The sequence below is a fragment of the Sapajus apella genome, unplaced genomic scaffold (genome assembly GCF_009761245.1).
Source record: "Sapajus apella isolate SASKATOON/1434 unplaced genomic scaffold, GSC_monkey_1.0 scaffold93, whole genome shotgun sequence".
Taxonomy (NCBI): domain Eukaryota; kingdom Metazoa; phylum Chordata; class Mammalia; order Primates; family Cebidae; genus Sapajus; species Sapajus apella.
The window spans coordinates 6,845,355-6,857,297 of record NW_022437033.1 but is presented as its reverse complement, the minus strand read 5'-3'; positions in this window follow the sequence as shown (position 1 = coordinate 6,857,297).

The following is an 11,943-nucleotide window of genomic DNA, read 5'->3' as shown; positions in this document are numbered from 1 at the left end:
AGCATGGAGGCAGTTGGAGATCATAATCCTATGTGAATTAACATAGGAACAAAAACCCAAATACTACATGTTCTCACTTTTAAGTGGGAGCTAAACACTGAACACACATGGACATAAATTTGGAACAATACACACTGCAAACTACTAGAGCAGGGAGGGAGGGAAAGGGGCATGGGCTGAAAAACTACCTGTTGAGTACTATGCTCACTACCTGGGTGATGGGATCTGTATCCTTAACCTTAGCATCATTCAGTATTCCCATGTACCAAACCTGTACATGAACTCCCATATTTAAAATAAAATTGAAATTAAAAATAAAAAGTAGGCACAATGATCTGCAGTTAGAGAGTTTCTAACACAGTTAATGCTTACGAGTTTCAATGAAACATATTTTTGAAATGATAGTATCTTTAATTTTTTTTTCTCTTTGTTAGGGCCAAGACCACCTAAGTTCAAATTCCTGCTCTGCTACATACTAGCTATGAGACTTTGGGTAAGTTAATCTCTGCAAAATCTATAAAATTGGGATAATAAAAGTATCTACTTCATAGGGTTATTATGAAGATTAAATGAAATCATTCTGGCCAAGTGTCTAGCACGCATGGATGACAGGTATTATTGTTCCAAAGCAACATATTTCCACAATGGCACATTATTTCCATGAGGAATCTCTAGAAATAACAGGTAGATTTTGACTAATTATTTTTTAATCCAGATTATTAGAAGCAAGGACTTGAAGGATACAGATCTATAGTACTCTTCCTGTTCACTCACCACCTCATTTTCAAAAGCACATTTATCAAAGGCATCTCATGCTATCCTAGGTATTCTTCCATATGAATTAGGCTGGCAATATATCTGCCATCTGAGATAATGGACTATTGAGGTACATGTGGAATGGCCATAGCATCCGCAGACACACTCGTCTATGAAAAGGGCATCTGCTGAGTCCAGAAACCCAGGATCTACCACAAAAAACAGACCTTTACTCCTCCAGCCTCATCACTCTCTCACTAGTCCTATCCCTACACTATACTCTATCATAGTGGCCCACCTTTCAGCGCCTCCAAGGATTCAAGTTCTTTTCTTTCTCACTACTGGGTCTACACACACACACACACACACACACACACACACACACACACACACACTGCATGACTATCATATAGTACATGCAAAGTATTTCCTCAATTAATAAATGAATGAAGTAGAGTTGTGTTGATTATACTAGAGGAGGAGATCAAGTCCCCTCTGTGGTGGCCCAGAGAAGTCTCTCCAGAGCACAACTGGAAAACCACTGGATTCGGCTATCCCAATATTAGTCAGGGTTCTCCAGAGACACAGAACCAATAGTACATATACAGATATATAGAAGTATATTTATTATGAATAATTTGCTCATGCAATTATAGAGGCTGAGAAGTACCATTATCTGCCACCTACAAACTGGAGACGGAGAAAGTAAGTGCTATAGCTCCAGCCCAGGCCAAAAGCCCTGAGAACAAGGACAGCCAATGGTATACAGACCCAGTTAAAATCTGAAAGCCCAACTACTAGGAGCTCTGATGTCCAAGGGCAGGAGAAGATAAATGTCCCAGCTCAAGCAGAAAGCAAATTCGTCCACCCTCTGCTTTTTGGTTCTATTCAGGCCCTTGATGAAATGGATGATGGCCACTCACATAGGTGAAGCTGATCTTTTCTCAGTCTACTGATTCAAATGCTAATCTCTTCCTGAAATATCCTCATAGACACACTCGGAAATGTCTTACCAGCTATATGGATATCCTTTAGCCTAGTCAAGTCGATACATAAAATTAACCATCACAATCCTTATAATCCTTCCCAAATCTACCACACTATAATCCTGTGGTAGATTTTAATAAGAAAGAGAGAAAGCAAAGTACTAATATTAGATAACAGCAAAGAACGTAGCACATTTTGTGTGGTGTCTCAGAGTCATTTTCATCCACATACATTTCCCCAGAAGAAAAAAAATGGGAGCAAGAATGTGACTAGCCATGATGGGTGTGAAGAATATATGCTAACCTTAGGACCTGTCTTTCTTCCAGTTTGATCATTTGCATTCCATTAAGTGACTTGCATTGTGTGCGGTTAGAAGCTATTCTACAAGGTGTTCGTTGATTGGCCCTCTATATCTTATATCTGTCCATGATCATGCCCATACCTCTGTTACTTGCCATCACATATCTAATCAGTGCCTATCAGAAGATCAAGAGGAAAAAACTTATGGATGTACAAATTTTTAAGGGATTATATATGATAGTTTGAGATCCTTCACATGAATCCAGAGATAATTCTCTCTCTGAATGTAAAAAGAAAGAATGATAATGAAATTATGCTCCAAAGACGCTTAACTCCTGCCAGGTTGGTTACTGAGAAAATGAAGCCTGGTGAGAGGCTTGCATGGTGAAAAAATGTGTTTTAATTTGTGTTTCAGTCTCCTGGACTGAATTAGTAGCTGAAGATAAAAAACTAAAAGGCAGGCATTACCTGCAGTTGAACGTTTTACAACTATGAATGTTAGAAACGGCAAATCAGCTAGCTAGTACAAGCCAGTGTTTTAAAGATAATGTCTTTACACCAAGACATCTTTCCCCTGAGAATCCCTTAGGACTGCTGCAAAAAATGCCCATGCTTCTTCCAGCAATCTTTCTGGCTGCCCTCAAGAGCATTTTATAAACTGTTTTAACTGTACTAGAAATCAGAAGAGTTACAAGTGGGATTCTGAGTGCAATGGTTGTATGTATTAAAAAACATGATCCCCTCATTAAAAGTCCTCACTTATGAGTATGACCTGTCTACACTGTCATCTAGGGAATCAGGGACAGCCCATGTCTCTTAATTCTTAAGTAGAAAAGTTCTGCAATAAAGCCTTTTTCTCTCTTTGCAGAATTCCCGGCAACCAGCAGACATTTTGAATGTCTCGTCCTCTGGACCACTGACAAGAAAACTCACTGAACCAAAAGTAGAACATGAGCAATTGATGGGGTAAATGATTAACATAAACAGACTTTTGAATTGAGTAAAACTATCAGAACATTCTAGTGTTGTCAAGCAAACTATAAATAGCATAGTTATAACATAAACGGACTTTTGAGTTGAGTAAATCCATCAGAACATTTTAGTGTTGTCAAGAAAACTATAAAAAAGTAAATTTTCAAAGGAAATCTCTGTAAGTTCTTATCAAGTTTTTATCTCTAGCTTCTATATTTTCTCTTGGTATTCATAAGCTGCCTTTCCCATTGCATATATCAGTGCAAGTTCAACTAATAAAAATAACAACACCTAGTGTGCCTTGTTTAACCTTATAGGGTATACATGTATGTATATCTGTATTCCACCAGATATATAATGAAGATTATGTATGTATGTATAATGTATGCCTTGAAAATTTCTGTTATTACACTATACATCTTGGAATATATACACAGCATATGTTAATTAATAGGTATATAGCTATGTATTATTTAATGAATACAAATATAGTATATAGGCCATGTGAGAAGAGAAAGGGAAAACATGCTTTATATGTAACTTTTTAAACAGCAAACTTACCTCACTAGTTCTATTTTGCTTAAGCTAATATTACAATAAATAATTATCGGGTTTTTTTGCTAAATTTTAAGAGCAGTTTTTTCTTATATTCTTGTGAAATATAGAGTTTATAAAGAAAATGAAATAGCAATAAAATAGAATCCTAAGTAACCTCCACCCAGGCACAAAAAAGTTCATTGCTGGTTCCTAAAAGCCCATTAGGTATTCTCCTCCCTACCATTATAATACCTTAAAGGATGTCACCATCTTGAATCGTATAGTGATTATTTGTTTGCCTTTCTTTATGGTTTTACAACATATATATGCAGTCTCCAACATTTCAGTATAGCTTTCCCTGGCTTTGAATTTTATATAAATTGAATCACTTCATGTTTCTTTGGTGCATTGATTTTTTACACTCAGTATAATGGTTGTAAGATTCATCTATGTTATGTGTGGCTGCAGTTAATTCATTTTATGGTCATATAATATTCCATAATTTCCTTATACAATCTACCAATGGGCATTTGGTTTATTTCTAGTTTTTGGCAATTTTGAATAATTCTATTACGACCATAAGCATGCATTGATTTGGGGCATATACACAGGAGTAAACTTTCTAAGTCATTGTTATACATCATTTTTCACTTGATTAGAAAATGGCAAATTGTCTTCCAAAGTAGTCATACCTGTTTTCACTCTCACTAAAAATGATGTCATTTTGTTTGAATTCAGGATTTCTCACAGTGCAGCACGTGTCTGTTCTTCTAGATTTAAAACATACATAACAGCTTTCAAAGCCCCATATTAATATGCAGTTCCCAGATCTTCCATCTGTGGTTTTTTTCCCCCATGTTCTTGTTTTCCTCAACTGCTATCATAGCCTCATGTAGCTGTGATGTTGAAGAATTGTCATTGGTTATTTTCAACAAATGTCCTGGGAAGAGACTTTTTCTGAGGAGTAAGCACTGAGTCAGGTCAAGTAATGACAAGTCCTATAAATGAGTTTTTTCTAGGGATCTCAAACAGTGCCAATTTTCTTGAGAATGGGATTTTTTGAGGAGCTATAAAACTGATGTGTGTCTCCAGTAGTTGCAAGAATACTAGTTTTCATAGCTCCCAGTCATTGTGAAGAAGCTACTGGTTTTCAAGTCTACCACAGGGCGGGGGAGATGAAGTTGGGAATAGGAGAAGTTTAAAAGCCACAGTCCCTGCTGTTCTTACTGGGGTTTTAGCAGTGCTTCTTATGTAAACACCCATCTACTTTTTTCAAGCCTTTGATTAATTTATAGAGGGCTGAAAAGGTTTATTTTAATATATTTTCTGGCCAGCATTTTTGCTTATTTTATGGAGGGATAAATTTAAGGAGGTTCTTACTCTTCCCTTCTGGACATCTCTACTTCTACTGTATAATTCTAATAAATACCCTTTTCAGATGAAAGTATTTTCTATTTCTCTCTCTTGAAAGAGATCCAAGATGGTTGATCACTAGCAGCTTGGGATTGTAGCTCCCACTGAAAGCGCAGAGAACGAGAGGACGCCACACTTTCAGATCAATTTTTGTTGCTCACGCACCAGGAGATTCCCAGCGGAGGAGCCCCACGTGTCGCCAGCGCGACTCTTGAGGCCGGTGAGGCGGTTTTGCCGCTGCCTTGGAGCAGCGGTTCTTGGTGCAGAGTCAGAAAAGCACCATCAATCTTAAAGCTGCTGTTTTGGCCGGCGCAGTGGGTTGCTCAGATTCTAGCGCCGGGAATCAACAAGTTGGACGTCCATTCAGAAACCCAACTATAAAGACGGTAATTATAAAGACCGCAGATGGATAAATCTATAAAGAAGGGAAGAAACCAGCCTAAAAAGGCTGAGAATACCCAAACTCAGAACGCCTCTCCCTCCACAGGGGATCACAGTTCCTCATCAGCAATAGAACAAGGCCTGATGGAGAAAGACTGTGTTCCATTAGCAGAAGCAGACTTTAAAAAGTGGATGATAAGAAACTTCTGGGAATTAAAAGAACTTGTTCTAACCCAATGCAAAGAAACTAAGAACTTTGAAAAAACGTTTGACGAAATGTTAAAAATAACACACAATTTAGAGAGGAATATAAGTGAATTAATGGAGCTGAAAAACACAACACGAGAACTTCGCGAACTATGCACAAGTTTTAACAGCCGAATTGATCAAGCAGAAGAAAAGATATTAGAGGCCGAAGACCAACTTCATGAAATAAAACAAAAAGACAAGATTAGAGAAAAAAGGATAAAAAAGAATGAGCAAAGTCTCCAAGAAATATAGGACTATGTGAAAAGACCTAATCTACGTTTGATAGGTGTACCTGAATGTGATGAAGAGAATCAATCCAAGCTGGAAAATACGCTTCAGGATATTATTCAGGAAAACTTTCCCAACCTAGCAAGGCAGGACAATATTCAACTCCAGGAAATACAGAGAACACCACAAAGATATTCCTCAAGAAGACCAACTTCAAGGCACATAATCGCCAGATTCACCAGGGTTGAAATGAAAGAGAAAATACTGAGGGCAGCCAGAGAGAAAGGTCAGGTTACCCATAAAGGGAAGCCTATCAAGACTCACAGCAGATCTCTCAGCAGAAACCCTACAAGCCAGAAGAGAGTGGGGGCCAATATTCAACATCCTTAAAGAAAAAAACTTTCAACCCAGAATTTTACATCCAGCCAAACTAAGCTTCATAAGCGAAGGAAAAATAAAATCTTTTGTGAACAAGCAAGCACTCAGAGATTTCATTACCACCAGGCCTGCTTTACAAGAGCTTCTGAAAGAACCACTACAAATAGAAACGAACAACCAGTATCAGCCTTTCTAAAAAATGCCAAAAAATAAAGAACATCAACATAATTAAGAAATTGCATCAATTAATAGGCAAAACAGCCAGCCAACATTAAATGACAGCATCAAACTCATATATATTGTTATTAATTCTAAATTTAAATCGACTAAATCCCCCAATCCAAAGACATAGACAGGCAAAAAAAAAGCCAAGACCCATAGGTATGCTACATCCAGATCCATCTTACATGCAAGGATACACAAAGACTCAAAACAAAGGGATGGAGAAAAATTTACCAACCAAATGGAGAGCAAAAATAAATAAATAGAAAGCAGGAGTTGCAATTTTTGCTGATAAAATCGACTTCAAAGCAACAAAGATCAAAAGAAGCAAAGAAGGATATTACATAAAGATAAAAGGATCAATGTAAGAAGAAGAGCTAAAGATCCTAAATATATATGCACCCAATACAGAAATACCGAGATATATAAGACTTATAAAGAGACTTGGACTCCCACACAATAATAGTGGGAGACTTACAGATCAATGAGACAGAAAGTTAACATCGATATTCAGGACTTGAACTCAGATCCGGAACAAGTAGACTTAATTAACATTCATAGAACTCTCCACTTTAAATACACAAAACATACACTCTTATCAGTACTACATCACACGTATTTACAGGTTTAAATGAAATATTGGTTGGCTGCTTGTTCATTATTTTCTTCCCTCATTTTTTTTTATGTCTCTATTATAAAACATAATTACAGGCATACCCATTTTTTAGACTGCATTTTAGCCCGGGCAATAAAGCAACACCCCTGTTCTCTGTCCCTCTTCCTCTTTCTTCCTTTCCTTTATTCTTTTTTTTTTTTTTTAATTCTTTTTCTTTCTTTCTTTCTTCCTCAAAAAAAAAAAGAAAAAAAAATTAAAACTATGATAAAAAAAAAAGAAAGTATTTTCTAGTATTGCTAGTTTGCTAAGATTTTCAACATAAAAATGATTAATTTTAAGAAATGATTTATTTGCAACTACTGAGAGTATCATGTGATTTTTCTCTTTTAATTTGTCGATATAGTGAATTACGTTGTTTGATTTTCTAAAGGTAAAGTAATCATGTATTTCTGGGAAACACTATACCTTGTCATTGCTATGGCTCGAACATTTGGCCCCTCCAAAACTCATGTTGAAATAAAGTTAACATTTTAACAGTATTCAGAGGTAGGACCTTTAAGAGGTGATTAGGCCATGAGGACTCCACTTTCATGAATGAGTTAATGCTGTTATCTCCAGAGTGGGCTTATTACAAAAGGACAATTTGGGTCCCTTTTCTCTCCCTCTCTTACCCTCCTACCTTTGACCACAGGATGATCCCACAAGAAGGCCCTTGCAAGATACCAGCCCCTTAATCTTGAAATTCCCAGTCTCCAGAACTATAAAAAATAAATTTCTGTTTTTTATTAATTACCCAGTTTCAGGTATTCTGTTATACCAGCACAAAATGGACTAAAACAGCCATAATGATCTATCCCATTTATATGTTGCTGAATTCTATTTGATACGATTTGGTTGGAATTTTTTCATCTATTTAAATAAATGATATTCCTCTATATTTTTCCTTGATTTTACTGTTTTTGCCCATCAGAATCAGGAGTATGTTCATCTCATGAAATGTTGGGGAATGTTCACTCATTCTCTGTTCTCTGGAATTTTATGCAAAACTGGAATTATTTCTTATTTGAATGTTTGGTAGAACTTGCCAGCGAAGCCTTATGGGCCTGGCGTTCTCTTTGTGGAAAGATTTCTGATTATTCAATTCCTTTAATTGTTATAGAACTACTCAGGTTTCTAACTCTTGTCCAATTAATTTTGCTATATTTTCTAGGAGTTTGTCCATTTTATCTAAATTTTCAAATTTATGGGTATAAAACTGTTCATAAGAATTTCTTACTACTGAATATCTAAGGCATCTGTAGTGACATCTTTTTTATTGCTGCTGATGAATATTTTACAGGACAGATATAAAAACATAAGATATTTTCTTGTTTGTAAAAAAAAACCCTTTTATTATTATAACTAAAATTTTTTCTAAATATCTTACTTTTAAAATTCCTGACATTTGTGTCTAGTCTAAAGGTGAATGTTTTTGAAGTTGCTGAAATCCAAGTGTTGTTTCTCAAATAAGGTATCAGAAGAAATTTTTAAGAAAATTATTACTAGTACAACATTTCTTGAAACACTGTTGAGTTTAAAGTTCCCCAGTCATTATTGTTTGCTCAATTTTCTCATGCTTCTTCTCAGCCTTCTCTTTCCCTCTACAAACCCTATATTCTAGCCATATTTCTCTGGCCACCAGCCCATGAATGCATCATACTCTTTTCCAACTATGGTCTCTGTTTCTACCATTCCCTCCAGTTGTAAAGTTGTTGACATTTATATCCATCTGCCAGAATCCTAATCATCCTCACTTTCCTCCCTATACTCCTTCTTCCTCCCCGAAGGAACAGCTAATGTAGTATTCTCTCTGATATGACTTTGAAGAGGCAGAGCTATGCAGGGAGGCAGAATGGAAGTATCAAAATGAACATACGCAAAATGGAGATTTGGGAGCTGCTTTAGTCTGTAACAGAAATGTAGAAAAATTTCATTTTCCTCCAGTTTTTGTGCTTGTGTGTTCTGCTCTGGATATCTTGAGGTAATCTTTTGGAGGAACACTGTCTCACTGTGACCCTAACAGGAATTTGAAGGTACCAGTTATTTGTTTCTCATGCTACCTGAACATCTTGCTCTTTGAGAAAGTTTTGATGCACAAGCAATATCAACATCTGTTTCAAGGATCTCTGCTGGAATTGCCGCTTCACAAGCCAAATTGCCTATGCTTCCATCAAGGAAATGGCTATTTATTTTATGCAGCCATCTGGGCTCTAACTAGGATATTTTGTCATTTGTGGTCTTGTTTTCTGGCTCTTTAAGGTTAAAACTTGACAACTTCGTAAGCAATTTCTTCTGTCAATAGTTTATATTACATATATATATTCACACACACATATATATACACAGACATATTATATATATATAATCAAAATTATGAGTAAATGTTTTCTAATTGGTTTACAATGTGACTATGATAATAAATATTTTGGTCTAGTACACTCTCTTTCCTTCCCCTCCCCAACTGTATTTATATTTGCAACATTTACACTTTGTTGAAAAACAAGTTAATAAACTCCACAGGGCTCATATGCAGTTTACCTGAAGACTTTTGTGGGACTCTGCTTCCTTTGAAAAGAGGCAGGCTGTTTGGAGACTTAATATGCTATGAACATAGTGAGGTTTCCCCTGTCTTCCTACCTCCCAACAGTCTTCCAAGGAAAAAGTTTATCTTATCACTTTAATAAACACTATCATCTCATATATTAGACAGCTTTCTGCACCTTTTATGGTGACGTCTCAAGAAGAATAACACAAATAATTCGTGGTCTATAGTCTAACTTCAGATGACTATCAGGATAGGGGAGATGGAGGAGAGTAATCTGAAAACAATCCATGTGACTTTTAAAATGCTATTTCTCTTTTTCTGCAAGTGAATTTACTCATAATTATGGCTTTTATAAGTCTTCCAAGTATTCTCATTTGGAAGGAAAAGACATGAAACTCCTACTGACAACACATTACTTCTCGTCTTCTTGGCACTCTCACTCACCTGGAATTGAGCCATAGAATTGAAAGAACATCAAAAGACCTGTAAGCAGCCCAAATAAATGCTGCAGAGTTCACACCCCAAAGCTAATAGATTTTATTCATAGAGGAGTACTTCACCCATACTCTATTTATTCTTACATTACACACAATTATATCTGGTTTTCCAGCCCATTGCAGATTAGAATCAGCCAATTAGAATGGAGAGAGGAGCTGCCAAGGGAGAGTCAGAAATCCTATCAATAGAAGACACAAAACTAAAAATTCACAGTAGTTTCAGGGCATTTAGAATTGGGCAAAAAGCTCTTTACACTTCCATACCCATGAGAGCACAATGTGTTACAACCCAGTGAAATCACTGATGTTCAGAATGATAACTTGGAGTCATTGAAAGAATGCATTATGCTCAAGGTTCTTTCTGTAGGAAAGCAGAGAGTGTGTAATATATTTTAGGAAGATTTCCATCCAAAAATTATTAACATTGCAAAAGGTAAAGCTCAGCAATATAGAATGGCTTATTGAAACCTGGATTATTTGAGTCACATCCTAACTTGTCTTCCACCTCCAATCTCTCCATCCAACCCCCAACTGCCCACCTCCATAAAGCCATCCTTTTGGTCACTGCAAGATTAATTTTTCTAAAGAAATAGCTCTGATTAATGGGAGAAAATATCTGCAATCTATCCATCTGACAAAGGGCTAATATCCAGAATTTACAAGGAACTTAAACAAATTTACAAGAAAAAAAAAAAAACAAACAAGCTCATCAAAAAGTGGGCAAAGGATATGAACAGACACTTCTCAAAAGAGGACCTTTATGTAGCCAACAAACATATGAAAAAAAAGCACATCACACCAGTTAGAATGGCGATCATTAAAAAGTCAGGAAACAACAGATGCTGGAGAGGGTGTCGAAAAATAGGAAAGCTTTTATACTGTCGATGGGAATGTAAATTAGTTCAATCAATGAGGAAGACAGTGTGGCCATTCCTCAAGGACCTAGAACCAGAAATACCATTTGACCCAGCAATTCCATTACTGGGCATATAACCAAAGGATTATAAATCATTCTACTATAAAGACACATGCACACGTATGTTTATTGCAGCACTATTTGCAATGGCAAAGACTTGGAACCAACCCAAATGCCCATCAATGATAGACCAGACAAAGAAAATGTGGCACATATGTACCACGGAATACTATGCAGCCATAAAGGAGGATGGGTTCATGTCTTTTGCAGGGACCTGGATGAAGCTGGAAACCATCATTCTCAGCAAACTGACACAAGAACAGAAAACCAAACACCACATGTTCTCACTCATAAGTGGGAATTAAACAATGAGAACATATGGGCACAGGGAGGGGAATATCATACACCTGGACCTGTCAGGGACTTGGGGGAAAGGGGAAGGGTAGCATTAGGAGAAATAACTACTGTAGATGATGGGTTCATGGGTGCAGCAAACCACCATGATACATGTATATCTATGTAACAAACCTGCATGTTCTGCACATGTATCCCAGAACTTAAAGTATAATTTTAAAAAGAAAGAAATAGCTCTGATTAAATTACTTCCACATTCAAGACTCCCCAATCACTCTCCTGCACCTACCAAAAAAAACAAAATATTCAACTTATCATTTAAAGATCTTCTACAGTTTAGCCCCAGTCTATCTTTCTACCTTTATTTACTAACATTCCTTTCAAATCTGCAGCTCAATAGTTCTCAAAGTCTCTGGACCAGCATCACCTTGGAACTTGTTAGAAATGCAACTTATTGGGGCTCACAAAAACCTAGTGAATCAGTAACTTTAGGATTTTAATAAGCCTTCCAGGAGATCCTAATGTGTGTTCGAGTTTGAGAATCCCTGATCTA